This window comes from Lycorma delicatula, chromosome 2 (assembly GCF_047948215.1).
Source record: "Lycorma delicatula isolate Av1 chromosome 2, ASM4794821v1, whole genome shotgun sequence".
NCBI classification, from domain to species: domain Eukaryota; kingdom Metazoa; phylum Arthropoda; class Insecta; order Hemiptera; family Fulgoridae; genus Lycorma; species Lycorma delicatula.
Genome location: NC_134456.1, coordinates 131,519,523 through 131,537,946, shown reverse-complemented (window position 1 = coordinate 131,537,946; position 18,424 = coordinate 131,519,523). Strand labels below are relative to the sequence as shown.

At 28.7% G+C, this 18,424-nt stretch overlaps 1 long non-coding RNA gene across 2 annotated transcripts in view; it reads left to right on the top strand.

Annotated features, from left to right (window-relative positions):
- Positions 1 to 18,424, top strand: part of LOC142320253 (uncharacterized) — a 340,624-nt gene that overhangs the window by 263,185 nt on the left and 59,015 nt on the right. The window lies entirely within an intron of this gene.

The window sequence follows — 18,424 nt, the reverse complement described above, 5'->3', positions numbered from 1 at the left end:
ATAATAAGTCTGTTAAAGAAATATAATTAGTTTTTTAATTTATATTTTCTATAATCTACCTTTTTTAACACAAGAAGCATCTGCATTTTACTCGTTATAAAATTAGTAGATAAAAGGTGAATTGTATAATTAAACAACAAACATAATTTTAATGACTCATTCTAAGTTTAAATCTGCATAAGTATATTAACAATCTTTTGTTAGATAAAAGTCAATTAGCGTGATTTATTTCATTGTATTCCACTGAAAATACTCCTCTTCTTCTTTCGTTATTTTAGAACTTTATATTAAAATTTAACTACTTTTTTATAAACTTAATAAAACTAATTATCACAGTGATTTAGTTAGTTATTCTTTTCTTTCTTGGATTTTTTTTCTTTTCGTCACGCAATAATTGTACTGTTATTCACATTCTTCTCTATTTTTTATTTATAAATTAAGACGATTTATAAAATTAATGTCAAATCAGATTCAGACACAAAAAAACCTTTTTTCACTTGTGATGTAAATTCAAAAAAATTTGATAGGCTTAGAATCTGCCTTAATTATGATTATGTATTTCTAATTATTGAATATTACCGTATTTAACATAAAAATAACATTATCGTAAAGTAAAACATCCTTCTTCACCTCTTTGCAAATATGAGCAATAAGTAAATAGTTGAACTGAGAAAGATTTTTACTTAGAGAAATTTTTGCCCATTAATTGTTGGTAGAAGACATGATCAGATTAGAGAATAGTATTATGTAACTTCTATTTAGAACTAGTGTTTTAGTCCTAACAGCGAATTTAAAATATATATGTACAGAATGATTCACGAAGAATGTAATAAACTTTTAAGAAATGTCTTACTGGTGAAAATAAAGAAGAAAGTTTATATAAACATAGATTCGGAAACGTTTCGTTAGAAAATATCTGCTAGAGAAAGATTTCATTTCTAGTAAATGTGGCTTCATTGATAAACAAAACAAAATTTACTTTATTTACATTACACATGATTAAATGACAAAATATTGAATTTAAAAGAAGATTTCTAAGAAATAAATGTTGTACCTTTTGTAAATTAAAAGAGCGAAATTTATCTTTTCAAAGTTTTGCCATGCCTTACTATGTGTTTACCACTAAGTTGCGGTAAAAAATTCTTCTTGTTTTGATGCCTGGGCTTTAATATGCTGAATGTTTTCTTCTTCCCCCACAGAATCTTCTTACCGTTCATTTTTCTTTTGTAACAACTTCGCGACTTTTTTTAAACAATTGAATTATATGTAGCGGACCTACCAACTGGCCTCCAAGGTCGCCTAACTTAATTCTTCTGGACTTCTACCTGTAAGTTCACTTGAAATCATTAGTATTTGAACAAAAAAGTAATACAAGAGAAAATTTAGTTATTTGAATTCTAACTGCAGTATCACTAATACAAAACAACCCTGTTGGAATATGGAAAGCTACCGAAAACATTGTTTGTCGGATAGAGTGTGGTATCCGCTTTGGCGGGGGATATTTTCTGGAGCTTATTTAATTGTTTGTAAGTTGGTTTTATTGTTTGCGTACGTATTTGTTTTTTTTTTATTTTTTTTTTAATAATGAAAATTTTTTTTTTTGTTTAATTCCTAGTTAAAATATGACCCATTTTAATATGATTTATTTTTAATAAACATTAAAATTGTTATGTTTGTATCTCTGAACCTCGTTCATACTATTTTACTCAGAATCAGATACTCGGTATGTTTTGTTTAAAACATTTATGGGTTTATCCATTTAACAAAAATATTTTACGGCAAACATAAAATTGTGTGTTTTTATACAATTTTGTTTAAGTAAAGGCCGCAATTCAGTTTAAGTATTTTAATTAAAGAATTTATATATACAGCAACTCATCAAAAATCATAATTCTTATAGTTTAGTATATCTCTAAATTTTACCCAAAGATCTTTAATGAGGCCCAAATTAATTCAACTCTTAAGGTACTTAAAACGTTCAATAGTAATTAGATTTACTTAACTCCTTATTTATTTTCTTGTAAAATTGATTTAATATATGTTATCAATCTATAATAATTACTCTAAGATCTATTGAAAACAATTCGATTACTATATTGTAAGACTTCTATCATTAAAAAAATATTGCAGAAAATTAGACATTTTGAAAAGTTAACTTAGTGTTTTAAAGACCAAGTTTGTTCAACTGTCAGGAATTAGAAACAATTCAAAATTTCAAAATAAATTAAGAAAAGTTTTGAAAATATACTATTAAAGTTGGGAAACTTTAATTTAATTAATAAACTTTAAATGTAATGAAATGTAATTCTTCAGTTTCTTTTTGTGTAGGTGTGATGAATTTATTATTTTTTTATTTTATTCTTTATAAAACATGTTTAATGTAGCGTCTTGTCATGTAGCTTTAAAAATAATAAAACCAGCATTAGAAAAACAACGCAGAATAAAACGAAAACATTATAAAAACTTCTGAATTTTTCTTAAAGTCGACACCAAGTTAATATCATCAATTTTTTTTCTTTTTTTAACGCTCCTATAATAAATTAAACTTTAAACAAGAATTGAAAATTTTTCTGTTTTATGTTTCATTCCACTTTATCATAGTCTTATACTCTCTTTATAAAAGATAAAACTTTGCTGCTTAGTAATAAACTTGGAAGTCAGTTTTATATATTTTTTTAAAAACGATCTTATTTAAACATCTCTTTTAATATAATCAAATCTATAATAATGTTATCTAGGAGCAAGGAATAGATGAATTTTCACTTAAGAGAGAAAATCCAATAGCAATTAATACCTCTATATTCTGTTTTTCTGGCTGGCACCTTCTAACAGATGTCAGTTGATGACAATAAATTAATTTTTGTAGCGTGTGAAAAAATACTGTGCCTGACCAAAACTCTAGCCAAGAATTTGCGATGAAAGACAAAGAAGACTCTCTCCGCCACGAAGGTCGGCTAATTTAAACCAATTTATTATAATTTTAATTCATATATGTTATTATTAGATTTATAAACAAATAAAGCTGTATATAAAACAACACGAATTCTTTTGTTCGAAAAGAGAAAAAAAGCTGTAGTTTGCTTCTTTGTTTTGCTTTTTTATCATGAGGCTAAAAAACTAGCCTCATGTTAAAAATAAGGAAACAAATGTAAACAAACAATGATCTGGGAATACTAAATAAAAGAATGAATTGAGGCTTTCGGAAATACAGAAATGTGTTCTACTTAATTTATGTTATATTACTAATTTTCTTGGAACCTTACATTAAAATACTTTTAATAAACTATTAATTAAATTAGGTTTTGTATCATTATCATAAAATAGTCAAATAACAAGCAATCATCACAAAAAAAAGAAAATTAAAATTAAAATGCAATTAATTTTTCGTTGAAAAGGATTCCCTTATTATTTATCTAGACGAAATTTTTTCCATAACTATCAAAGGAATTTCCTTGGAGATAAAATAATAATTATTTTTATTTATTTATTTATTCTATTTCATTAAATGGTAGGCTTATCCCGATCAAAGCTACCCTTCTTCCATTTTTTTTTCTTTTTACAAATATTATTATTACATTTTTCTTTTCCTGAAATCCATTAGTAAATTTTAAATTTTCCTGTGTTTAAATTTATTCTGAATAAAATGTTATTTCTAATGTAACTGAATAATAAACACCATAAAAAGGTAGAAAAAGCAAAAAGAGAAAAGTTTTTCAAAAAAACTCGTGTAAAATAAAAACATTAACAAGAGTTAAAATAATATTTCAACAAAAACTGAACGACAGATTAGAAATTTCAGACGGCCTATATAAAAATTACCTGTTTCTTGATTCCCTTACCGACAACGAAAATAAATTCCTGTATCTGTTTTATTTGGCTGTTACAACTAAATTTAAGTTTATATATAAATAAGTTCATATTTCCTGTTATAAGTTACTCCTTACGGTGTATCACCTCGTTTAACAAAAGCTATTACGAAAAGGAAATATCAGTTAATTTTGAGTAATATATACAATTCATCAGCAAGTGTTAATTGGATCATAAATAATGTTAGAAATTTAGAAAAATAAAGAGAATGTTAAATGTTTTAACTAATTCATAACAAGAAAAGCGATGACTAAGAAACATTTAACAAAAAACCAGTTAGTTATTATGTATAAAAATACACAGTTGAAGAAGCGTCTTGTATACTATTATGTGCGGAATGTATGTGCTATGAATTATGTTCGGTTGTTGAACATGGACAATATGAAACAGAAATGCTAGAGGCATTTCAAGTATGGGGTTGGAGGAAAATGAAAAATGAAGAAGAAATGAGAAGAGTACATGAGAATAGTAGCTTAATTAAAACAATTCAGAAAAAAAAAGATACTAGATGAGATATCAAGAGAAACATTTTTTAGTTATCTTTATATTGCCTTATAATGAATTAACATTATCAAACACAGTATTATATATTTTTTTTCTAGCAGATGTTTAAGATAAATTTTCGTGAAAATTTATTGTTTGGATGTTAATGAAAAATTCAAATTTGTTAAAAATTGAAAACAAATCTTCTTAATAATTCTGTTTTAAGATTAATAAAACTGCCTTTAGAAAATGGTAAATTTCTTACGTATATTCTAATATATCAAAAATAATAATTTTTTTAAATACTGATTTTTTTTATAGTTTTTCAAATAACAGAGGTGTTTCTGTTTTTAATATTCTGTTTAATACTTAAACTGAGAAGATTTTGCTTTACTGATAAATTTTCGGACGTCACTATTTCTACACAATATTAATGAAAATTTTATGAAATGTAAAATTTAATTTCCTCGTATTATCTATGAGAGATTTTCAAAATTCTCATTTTTTTATAGATACAAATGTTGGCATAAAAAAAAGTCGGCACCTTGCTTCTAACCATATATATGATAAAATATTTATTTACTGAGAATTTTAAACCACATTTGGAATTACAAATTAATTTTTTAAGTTTTCTCCATATCCTGAGTGGCTGGTATATAAAGTTGGCGCGTCAAGAAATCTGGCTTACAGATTATTAAAACAGAAATTATATTCTGTGTTTTATATGGAAAATAAAACTATTTTTGAAAATGTCTATGCTATTTTAAGGAGTGATTTCCAGTAAGTGAATCGTTTCCGGTTGTTTTCACCAATTTCAATTATATAACTTTTATAGTGTTATAATCGATTTCACATAATGTATAGCAGCATTCTTTTTATTTTCTTAAAAATTATTTCACTATTTATAATTAAATTTCTAAGTATAAAAATCAATATCACAAGTACAGGAATTTTCATAAAATGACTGAATGCGTTTAGCTTAATTGCATTAAGGATATATCCTTAACAAGTTTATAAAATGAAAGAAATTCAAATGTAGCAAGTAATAGGAAGTTTTAAGTTAGTTACTTGGAGCTCGTGATTTAAGAGTGCGTATGTGCGTGCTTATGTTGTATGTACGAGTATGCGTGCGGAGGATAAAAAAACGATAAGATGGGAGGTGAAATACAAGATAGTGAGGTGACAAAATAGTAAATAAAAAAAAAAAACGTAGATGGTATAAGTACTTGCGTTTGTGTGTATATATCTTTTACAGTATGTACGTATGTTTGTAACTGCGCGTGCGGATTTATACGAAAGAACCGTCGGTTGAAAGATGAGTAGCCTCAAGCGAGGAGGACAGATTTTTCAGCTCAAGATCTGGGCGATTAATTGTATCTGGAAATTGGGTCGGGGTAGAGTGATGCGATGTGTGGAAAATTGATCACACTTCACTCCACTTCACTCCACTTACCTTGGCACCTATAAGATTTTACTGATAATACGGAAGCCCAATTCACTGATTGCTTTCAATACAGATTTATAATTGAACGATATTACAAATAAACAAAAACAAGAAAATAGTTATAACGAAAAAATCATTTAAGGTTTATACCGGTAAAAATTATGTTTCATTATTATTTGAGGTATAATTATAAATCATTTATATAATACAGCAAATAATGTACAAAGTCTAAATAATTAGGTATAAATAAAATGCACGAATCCATACTTATTTAAACAATCTGTACTCGCTGCTTTATAACTTCTAGTCAACGTCTACTTTATAACTTCTATTTCTTACAAAAGAAAATATTTTAGAACACGAAGAAAATCCAATAAGGAGATAACTAATGATGAAATAAGTATTATGTACAATTAGCATTTTATTTATCAGAGGCAGATTTTACTCGTTATTGTAAAAAATGGAGAATATTTCAATTTTTGATACAAAATTCGTTCAAGTAGAATTGTTTTAAAGATTACAAAAACCTTCCACTGAGAATTGGGTAGATGCATTTTGTTCAAGATTTTATTAGAACGGAAAGTTAGAAAGAAAACATAAAAAGAATACTTTCCATCATAAGAGAGATGTAAACCCGTTAAACTAAAAAAATGGGTCTATCATGAGGTTTTGAAAAATACATAAACATAAAAAAGGTAGAATAATAAAACTGCAAAAAATTATTCCACTAAAAGAATGATAGAACCAAAATTAAAACAACTTTTTTCAACAAAATATTTTTTTTTTTAAATTGAGGTATATATCTTTAATAATTTTTCCCCTTTTTTAATAGAATCTAATTAAGTGAGAGAATGACAAAACATCATGTTTCATAAAGGAAAAAAAGAAGCCCCTTCTACTCCGAGTTTCTACAAGTCATTTTTGACCAATTGTTGGAGTTTATGTAGGCTTTAAAATTGTTGTTCCTTTTTTAATACAATGTAAAGTAAGACAAAAATAGCAAAATATTGTTTTTACTTAAAATGGGTTGACACTCTTTACCTTAAATCCTACTTAAAATCAAGCATTCTAAACAATAAATTTTTGTTCAAAAAAATATTTTACGTTGGACATTATCAGAAAAAGTAAATAATAATTTTTCTTATTTCAATATTCTCTTGTGTCAATATTCATTGCGAATAATTTTTCTTTTTTTTGTTTGGGGAAAGAAATTTGTTAAACCAGGACTTATTAAAATAATAAAACTATTACAAACGATTAAATAAGGTAAATATTTAAAATAATTCAAAATAAACAATACAGGAATACAGGAATACTACGTTCTAAAGAAGTATTATCTGTATTAACAGAAAGAAGTAGTATTAACAGTAAGAAGTATTAACTGTTATTAACAGTACACAGATACTGTTTTGCGACATATCTCATTATACTAGAACGTAGACGGTTTTGAATACAAAATCAATTAGTTTTTCTCATTAGGTCATTAGTTATGAGAGTATGATTGCTACTGATCATGTTACCTGAGGTGAATCCACCTTGTTTATTTAAACAGTAACAAAGATCTATACTTGGCAACATTAACGGGTTATGCAGTTTATTAATACAAAAGTCGTCTATTATTTACTTAAGTAACAAAAAACAGCTGGAGCAAATTTATTCTGAAAACAGAGCAGTAGTGAATCCTGCAGGAGACATAGCTACATCAAAAATCCCAATTATTGGAATGATCTGCCACACAGAGTAGTTCTAAATGCTATCGATAGAGTTTGTCTCATGCTGCAACAGTAAGTGTGGGATCAGACTGTTAAGTAAGTGAAACGAGATTGATATCAAGAAGATTACTTATAGACGTTTATGAATTTACGAATGATGTACGGTTGTATATGCATAAAAACAATAATATGTACAGAATATAACATAAAAAACAAAGAAATAAGTGAAAGGTCACAAAATAATGATTTCCGTAATCATAATACAAGAATAATTGTCACATTTGCTAAAAATTTTTTAATTATTTTTAAGCACTGTTCATACAATAAGGGTCTAAATTATTACGCCTCACAAGATATTTTTAATTCACACTTGCATTAATTACAATTAGTTACTTTCCATTCCTCACACAATTTGCATTATATTACACTTACGTATGGTGTTATTTACAAGATTGCATACTATTTTTACGCTTTACGGCTGTTTTATCTTTTTATTATTAAGTAAATCTCGTTTCTTAAATTCCATTATTATTGCGCTATTTTAAAATACCTGATTGTATAACTTGGTTATACAATTTTATTTAATTTTAAAAGCAGCAAAAGGAATATTATTTAATTTGGAATATGAGGTGATAAAAAGTGCGTATAAATTTTATTTGCATGCAGTTTACCATTACTGCCTCCAAAAAGGGTTGGTTTGGAAATCTATCAGGTTTCTGTTTATTTAAATTCGGAATAGGAAAAGTAATTTAATTCCACTAAAGTTTTTTGTATGTTTATTTATAGTAGTAAGTTTTATCTCCACTTTTATAAGTTAAAGGATATTTTCTTTAATATAAAAACAGTTTAAACTAACTGCAGCTAACCTCTTTCTGTTCAATTCCACTAGTATATCGTTTAAAGCTTCTCTTTTGTTTTATTTGGTCGTAATTTTTGAGAGCTTGAATTGGAAGGGAAACAGTTTTAAAAAGGAAACTAAGATAGGTGTCTCTCAAGGGAGAAACAAGTGTCGGCAAAGTTAGTTTGGTTTGCTTCTAAATTCAGTCGGTTGGCAGTTGTCACTTAATCTTTATCTATCATGACTTAATTGTATGAATAAATAGATTTCCTGACTGAATTACCTGTGTGTAAGAACAATTAAAAAAAAAAAAACAAATAAAAATAAAACTCTGTTAATGTAAAACTGTTCGTAGGTAATTTCTTTTTTTAGAAACTAAGAAACATGAAAAATTTTATGTAATCCTCACAACTGAAACAACAAAAATTAGCACACCATTTATTGATATAGTATTTTTTGAGAAAATTCTTTTTTTTCCAACGTTGCTTCAACGGTGTACAAATTTCAACAAAAATCGCAGAGTTTAGGCTAGAATTTTTCTTGTTTTTTTTTTAAATACTTTTCTCTGTTATTGTTTAAATGATCATCTTAAGTTTACTTTTAATTTCTAACTTAACAATTATCATGGATTAAAAAGGTGTAATTTTATACATATGTTTAATTAAACAACTGTATTAGCAGGGATTGCGACGGGGTTGTATTTATTATTAGAAAAAGAATCAGAAATTCAAAACGTGTTTGTATGAAAATTGTTTCAAAAATTTAATTAGGTTATAAACGCTTTATAAATACTATTATTATATATTGTATTAACTCTTTATAAAAAAAAAACTTTACTATGAAACTGCTGGATGAACAAGTAAATTATATATATTGATTTTTTTTTTGAGTACATCATTGTTTTATCCCCCCCCCCCTAGCTGGATTAGCAATAAGCTGCACGGCCAGCGGCAAATATGAGTCCCGTCGCCTTTGGTTGTGGAGGGAATAAGATTGGGACAGTCCTGTCCAGGAGGGCTGGGTCGCTTAGGTGTCCCACTTTCATTGATTGGACGGGGACTCCCTTGTGTTTTCAACATGGGGGAGGCAAAGTAAGACCGTAGTCCCGGTGGGAGACCCTCGGGGTCCCCTCGTTAGAGGCATGGCGTATAATTAAAAGACCGGATCACGATTACGTGGGGGAACTTTAGTTCCCGACGACTCTACACTCGCTCAGATCTCGAACTTCATTAAATAAAATATTATTAATCTGAAATGTAAAGTAAATATTAATATAATTTATGATGACAAAATTTTTTAATTTTCGCTTTGGCATATGTATTTCATGAAAAATAAATAATATTTTGAAAGTATTTCAGTTCTTTTTTCAAACCCGTTAATAACAACGTAACATATAGGGGTAAAAGTGATTAATTATGAAAATATCAACCAAATTTAATAAAACCTTTTAAAAGTGTTTTTCCAAGTTTTCAATAAGGTAGAGTTTTCTAATATAGAAAGATATAATTTAGTTTTCCGTTCACCCCCATATAAAATAAAAATTGTATACCTTATATATAGAATTCACAAATCCAACAAGCATGAAACGTAAAGATATATCGAAACACAGTAAACTTTATGTAAAATAAGTACTAAACGAACCATACAGTAAAGTTTTTCCTACATACTTAAAAAGGAAACATAATAACTCCCAGATATTACACAAACGTAAAACCTTTCTCACTTATATTGCAATTCAAGATTGCAATAACAGTGAGAAAGGAAGTAGATTACAATTCTGAAAACTTTTTCTGTGGCTGAAGCTGAAGTTATTTACTGAACATTCACCAAATTGTGTATTGGTACATGACAATGTTTCTTGTCTGACAAAAACAGTTACCTCTTAAAATAAAAGGAAAACGTTTATGAAGAAATGTTTATGGCTATTTAATGACTGAACCAGAATTGTTCGATTAGTAACAAAAAATTAATCTGATATCTAAAATATTATAGAAAATATGTAAAATTACTAAACGATACTATAATAGCATTCTGCGGTTTAAAGTATATCATAAAAACTGAATGCAATTGAAAAGATATGGGTGTTAATAAATAACTAGACTGCCACAAAAATATAACATTCAAGATTTCATAGATTGTAAGCCGAAAAGAATGGAATAATAGTCTAGCCCATGTGAATTTCTTCAATTACAGAATAAAGCTGGTCTATTATATTTCAACTCTGAGGAATAAGAGATAACAAGAAGATGGAAAAGTAAATAAAATCCAATCATTAGTGTTCTTTGTCGCACACTATATACATATGCTACCACAAATGCAATTACGACTTTTATAACTTTCTATGTTGAGTACTCTTTTTTGGTATTTTTTTTTTTTTAATATAGGCTAAAATTAAAGAATTCTTTGAGAAATGGATTTTAACTTTTAGTTTAGAAATTAATTGAGAAAAATAATTTTTGATTGAGGCAACAGTTGCCAGTGTTTGTTTAACTGATGGCATGGAACAAGCTGAAGAGTTTTAGGGATGAAGGACTGATTTAGTCAATAGGGAGGGGTGGTAGATACTGGGTTCTGACATTGAGTGATCGATTCTCTTCCTCTTTTAACCCTTGCCAAAAAAAAGAAAATCACACACAAAAAAAAAATTCATATTGATTTTTCAGTTCGGTCAAAGCATACAGTGAAAAAAATACTGATATTATCGTCTTTTAATACTTATTCTAAAAACATCTGGAAAAAAAAAATGTATTCAATTTTATGTCTGGTCTAAGTGAGTGATAAATGTCTACGCGTACGCGCGCCCCGGATTTAAACATAGGTGTATGAATTTACTATAGTACATGAAATTTAAGACAGGTGATAATGTTTTGAAAAGAGAAAATTAAAAAAAATAATTTTGGTAAATATGAATAATCCATAATAAAATTTTCTAATGTTTCTTGTATCGTAACAGTTTTTCATGTTACGGAACCTAAGTTAGGTGATTTTAATTCTTTAATTAGAAAAACTACTCGTATAACAACAGAAAGAAAATGATTTGATATCTAAATAATTTTATTATCAGTTTTATTCATTTGTTATAATGGAAACAAATTAATAAAATTGAACACGTAGAATATATTTCATACATGATGCAAGCCTATGTTACAGTATATCTATGAAGTAAAACACACACACACACACACACACACACACACACACACACACACACACACACACACACACACACACACACACACACACACACACACACGCATACAAATCTAATTTTTTTAATAAAGTTTATCAAGTAGTTATGAAGAACCATAAATAAAATTGCAACACTTAAAAAAGACAGTTTATGTAATTATCATATGTACGATCCTTACCTACACACCTGCCTTGAAGAACGTTCTGTTAATCAGCGTATATTTGTGATTAGCGGAGTATAAATCAATTCTAACTGTTCAACAGGCTTACTGACGTGTTTACAGCAATGATTTCCCTCATACAAACAGCATTAGACGGTGGTACGAGCAATTTAAGGAATTTGACAACCTGGAAGTGAAAACGTCCATGGACGGCCCAAAACGAGTGACGAAGTAGTTTAGCATACGCCAAAGTTGTTTAAGAAGCCCTAAAAAATCAAATTAATAAAATAACGTTGTTGTATTGTTTCAACAAGATGGTGTGCCCCCACACTTTAGTCTATGCGTTCGACGCGCTCTCAATGAAAGATTCCCTTATCTTTGTTAATTATATATAATTAATTCCCTAATTCCGTTAATCCCTTAATCCATTGGATTAGTAAGACCGGTCCTGGGCTTTTGTCTCCGAAAAGCCAAGATTTGACACCCCTAGACATTTTTCTATGGAGATACGTTAAAAACATTGTCTGCAGTGAACAAAATCAGGGATGTACAACGTTTAAGACAACGGATCACCGCTGTTCTTGCCACAGTTACTCCTGCGATGATCAACTGGTTCTGGGCAGAAGTCGATTATCGACTTCTGGATGTATGCAGATCGACCAATCGAGCAAATATTGAAACATTCTTAGGTATGTAAAAAAACTTTTTGAGTTGGTGAATTTAAAAAAAAAAATACCAATTTGATTATCTCTAGTAGTTTCTGAGATACTTTTTTTAAATTGCTGCAACCTTTTTCCATGACCTGTATTTTAACGAGATAATGTACTAAGAAACGGTATAACTACGTTTTGACTTTTAAAAAAGTCTACTTTGATGTTTTTAATAGCAATCTATTATTTTATTATTTTAAATTTAATAAACGTACATTATATGCAATTAAGATTCATTTGTATTTAAATTTGAAATATCTACAGTTTATTTTGTTATTCCATCGTAATTTAGTTGGGTAAAGAAAATGGAAATTCATAATAACACTTATTTTTATAATAAAGATTTACACAAATAGCAATGATTCACAATAGTGGTGTACTTGTATACAAAATACGTAGTAAACATTAAGTTGTGATAGTAATTGCTCTGTTCACGCACACATTACCTAAGACCGTATTACTTGCCATGTAAATGATACTGTTTTACATTTGTATCAACAAATTCAGGTCACTATAAAGGTCAAGTATATAAGGTGACTTTCTCCTACATGACTAGAAATGTTTCTTTATTTAGATTAATGGGACATTGTTTATACTCCATTAATTTTCAATTTTCAGAACTAAATAATATATATATATATATAATAAAATAATAAATAAATAATATATAAAATAATAAATTTAATAGCCAATGAATTTTTAACAATTTATTACTATATTTTTTTTACAAAATTAATGTTGATTAAGAAATTTGTAAGGAAAGATAAAAATTATTTAATAATCTCTTACTATTTGAGAACGTTATGACTTAATTTTAATGATGAAAACGTGTAAACGTTTACCCATTTTTAGAAAAGTAGTCTATTATCTAAGAGTAAATTATATGTTATATATAAGTAATTAAGTTTAGTAATAATGAAACGTTGGATTTATTTTGAACTTCGACACAAATGCACTAATCAAAAGCTGATTGCTTTAAGATAATTTATTGTACATGCTGATATGTTATGTAAGAGTATGTTATGTTGAGTTGTTTTGGGTCTGAAGGCCCTATCTGAGATGTCACCACCACTAAATGTGGTGACACAGGCTACTCAAACCGAGATGTTTTTAATGGAACAGGCAGACATTTTAGACACTGAACTTAACGATGAAGAACTAATCGAGAGACTCCCGCAAAGATGGTCCTCACGTGCTATGGGGAAATTTAAGGCTGTTTCCCTCACAGATTGTCATGGGGATACTTGCCAGTTCGTGGATATCCCAAAATCTAGAAGAGCCACGAGTGAACAAATCAAACCTGGTACGATAGCTCATGATGTCACTACCATGATCACAGACCAAGAAGAGAATGAAATACAAATGAACAAATATACCATATACTACGACTTGACTCTAGATGAAAAACAGACGGCCAGATGCTTATTAAAGGCGATAAGGCGAGTGCTGGATAAGACAAAAGATGCTACATATGTTTTGCCTAGCGGTCCCCATGGTAGTATTATTAAAAAGATTCTAATATACATGAACAGGAATAACGCCTCAATGGTCTCCCTAGTTGTCCCTGGGAGGCTCGATACAACCCGGACAAGATCCAGATCGACCTCCAGACGACGTGCCACTCCTCCTGTTGAGGATAGCAAAATATTCGTAGTGAAGGCACAAGGAAAATCCTTGGGGACGGCATAGCCGGACTCGGTCCTGGTCCCGGGAATTTGAGGCAGGCAATAATAAAAGAAAAGATCCGACCGGGGGGGCCAAACTGCCGTGTCGGACATACAGCCGGTGGGTGGGGAGGCCCCCTTAGAGTAAAAGGACACTCCCTTGGGCTGCGTATACTTAATTGGATAACCAGCCCGGGGGAGTAGGGGAAAAAAAAAAGAAAAAAAAATGTTGAGTTGTTTATAATACAATATCTGCATTATTTGTGACTGAACTACTGTAACAGAAAGTCAGAATTTGTATCATTTTATCTGATTCATATTTATAAATCAATTGTTTTAAATCAATTTTAATAGTTCTTAAATTTTAACACTCCGCAACTAGAAAATATGTCAAAAATTACTTCTACATGAAAATCAAATCACTATTTCATAATTTCTCGCTCATAAAATAAATAATAAAAGAAAAAACTTATACACCGTTAAAACCAAAAATAAAAACAAATAATAATAATAATAATAATAATAATAATAATAATAATAATTGAATATTATATAATATTTAATATGGAATGCAGTCCTTAAAGTACGTTGCAATGGTTTGCTATCAACAATAGACTGTCAATTTCGTTTCTTTTTCTTTATTTTCTTCAGTAATGATGGGAATTTTTTTTCCTAATAATATTCCCAATAAACAATTTCTTTTAGGTTTATATCTGTTACTTTATTACAGAATAATCAAGTGAATCATAGTAATTTAATGGATAATTATAGCCGTACAGTCAACACTGTGTCCTTCCCAAATCAATGGAAGTGGAAGTCGAGAGTTCCAGCGTTCAAGTCCTAGTAGTCAGTTATTTTAACACCGATCTGAATACTAGATCATGGATACCGATGTTCTTTGGTGGTTGGGTTTCAATTAACCACACATTTCAATAATGGTCGGCCTGAGTCTGTACAAAACTACACTTCACTTACACTCATACATACCATCCTCTGAAGTAATACCTGACGGTGATTCCCAAATAAAAGATAACAGTTTAACCTTAAGGTTTTATCCGTGTGTTTTAACAAAAATTGTTTACAAATAAAAATTACTCTTTATAATAGCCTTTAGCATTTCTGAAGAATAAATTTTATTAATTCAGATGCTGTGATGTAATAAACAACAAAGAAATATTTTAATTATTTAAAAAAGTACAATTTTAATAAAGGTTTAATGATGTAATAATGATTGAAATTTACAGAGACTGAAGTGCGTCGTTTAATAGAAACAGAATTATTAAAAAAAATATTAATACCATCACATTTCTTTTTTTTTAACAAATGCTATCTGCGGGAATAATTATAATTGTTGAAAGTACCTTTCCGTTATGCCATCAAGTCCAGCATTTATATTAATCCATTAAGAGGTCAAATTTATTGGACTGGATAAAAATATTAATAACAATTTTATAAAAATTACATATTGTGTATTGGTTATGCATTGAATTTTACTAGCAATGATTTTAACCAACAAAAAATAAATTTTAATCGAAAAAATATATGATTTTAATAATATTTATCACATATTAAAACCTTTAATAATTCCGTATTGATTCCCTTTTCTTTTTTCTGCGTTGAGAATATTATGTCTTTGTTAATTCTTCTATGAAAAATTACAAGTAATAATCTTTCATTTAATTCTCGACTGAGCATAAAAATAAGATTGAGCTCAGATTCAAAAAACTCAAAGAAGGTGATAAAAATCGATGAAATCTTCACTACTTTCACTGATTTCATCATTTCGTAGTAAAGAACTCAAAGAAAAAACTATAGTGTCAGGTAGATCAGTGAATATTTCATAGTAAAACTTATGTAATCAAGGAAAGTAAGCAAGAAAAATAAATTTTTTGTTGAATTATTGCGAGATGAGGAAAATACAGTGAATAAAGTTAATAATACAGAGTTAACAGAGTTTAGGACAGTTATAGAGTAACCTAGTTTTTCCTTTTGTTTATAATAAACAAAGAACGGAGTGTTTGTTTCATCAGCCACTCCAGGTAAAATTTGTTGCGTTATGAATGTAATGTTTAACAAAGTATACATTGTACTTTTCTAAGGAAAAACAAAATAAACATTACGTAAACATTCATTCGTAAATTAAATAAAAAAAGATGTGTGTACATACTACATTCTTTGTAATGCGAAATTTTATGACTACAAACCCAGTTGTTTTGTAAGAAATTAGGTATAACGAGTGGTTCAACTGTTGTGAAAAACAGACAAGCACTTAGTGGTGGCTTGTTTTTAGTGCGAATCGGAAGTGGGTAAGCTGTCTTAGCTGTCCCATTTTGTGATATACCTCCCTGTTGCAGTACATTCAAAAACGAAAACAAAACCGTAATGGCAATAAACCAATTTTATTTTACCAAACGTAATATGTTAGGTATTTAATACAAAAAATAATTATTCGTATGTTTTGCGGTAAATAAATAATGGGATATTTAGAAAATGAAATACACATTCTAGTTTGAACTGTTTCAGTCGATAAAATAAATTTTGATTCTAAAGAAATATCTAAATAATTTAAAAATTATGTAATAGATACCAACAATTATTCTTTCCTAGTGATTCTTACTGAAGTCTTTCCTACTGAAGTCTTTCAGTAACATCACGTAATCTTTCCTTCAAAAATGGATACATTAATTTGTTCTAATCTTCTAATTAATCTAGTCTTATATTTGTTCTAATCTTTTTTACGATTATGTCATACGTAAATCGTTCAAGTTGCTTTCTCTGAAAGTAATTAGTTTCATTACACAACAATTCCTATGAACTGGGTGGTGAACAAAGCGAAGGTAGGTCAAATATAGCCTTCATTTTGGTTTATTGATATTTAAGCTGTACCCTAAATTTTGCATACATAAAAAGAAGCTGAAAACTTCTTTATTCTTCAAATTTTCTAATAAGCTTGGCATGAGATGTTTGTTCTTCTACTAAGAACAGATAGACAATTTTAAAGTGCGATTTGACTCTCGTGGCAGGTTACCTCTATTTAGACACTTAATTATAGATCTAACTTATATACAGTATAATTATTTATTTTACTGTTAATTTCTAGGTATAATAAAAATTAACAAAACAGTCTTTCCTATATGATTACTATCCATCATAAAATTATTTAAGTTTGGCAGAATAAGGCAACTTTTTATAACAAATAATCAGCTACTTGTATTTTATAAATTAAAGAAAAAAATTAATAGCAAGTAAATGTATAAAAAATAATGGCACAATGTTTTGAGTAAAAAATCATTTGCTATCATTCGGCGGTATTCTATCTTAATTGTAATAAATGGTAAGATTGTTTAGTTACATAGATTGTTTAATTAGATATATGTTACAAATAAAAAAGGAAATTCTCTCTTGATGTTCAGTAAAGCGAATGGCATATCCATTTTTAATAAAACTCGCTGGCTGATTTACTCTTTAGACAACGTAACCCGATAACGTACGATACCTCGTACGGGTATTAAATTCCATATATCGGAGCGTCTGCGTTAACAGAGAGTTTTACACGTTTGTATAGTTCACTAACCATTAGCCCACGATCATCTTGTAAATGTACCGTTTCGTATTATTTAAAGATTCTAATATATCGTTAAGGTAACGATTAGAGTCAGTCATGAAGTAACCTGATTCCAAGATAACGATCAACAATTAATGTACTCGCGTATTGTTAATTAAATTAAGTTGATAATTACTTACTTTAATTAAGTTATCGTTAGTACATTCAAGGTCATCTAAGTTAGATTTATATATTCATTTTTTCCTGGTTGTTTGCAGTAAATTGTGCAGTCGTTATATTATCGCCATTCTTAGCTAGATAATCCGCTATCACAACACCGATCTCAGTGACGTATATCGCATTGAGACCGGCTCTGTTAAAACCAATTAAATACTAAAATATTTGTTTTAAAAGAAATTGAATTCTCAAATGGACGATGACTACATACTTTAAGTGTTATTCACATGTTTGATTACAGTCGTTAGAGTATAGTTTTTCCACTCACACACCCCGGTTGAACATGAAAACAGTTAAGAACCAAAATCGCTGCTTCCTTTAAAGTTCGCCAACTAGGCACTTCAGCAGTCAACTCTGGACTATTTCTTCAGTTCTGCGTTGGATTTCGTGAGAGTACGTCGCATGAGTGTTTCTCTTCTGGTAACCAGTGCTAGATTTACTTTTAAACAGTAGTTAACTTAACTTTGATCGATTTGTGATTCGTTATCTGGCAGTCACACGAGTTTTCATCCTATTTTAAACAGTTTCATTTTGTACGATTTACGCCGGTCATATAGTTGTTTTCATCATAACTG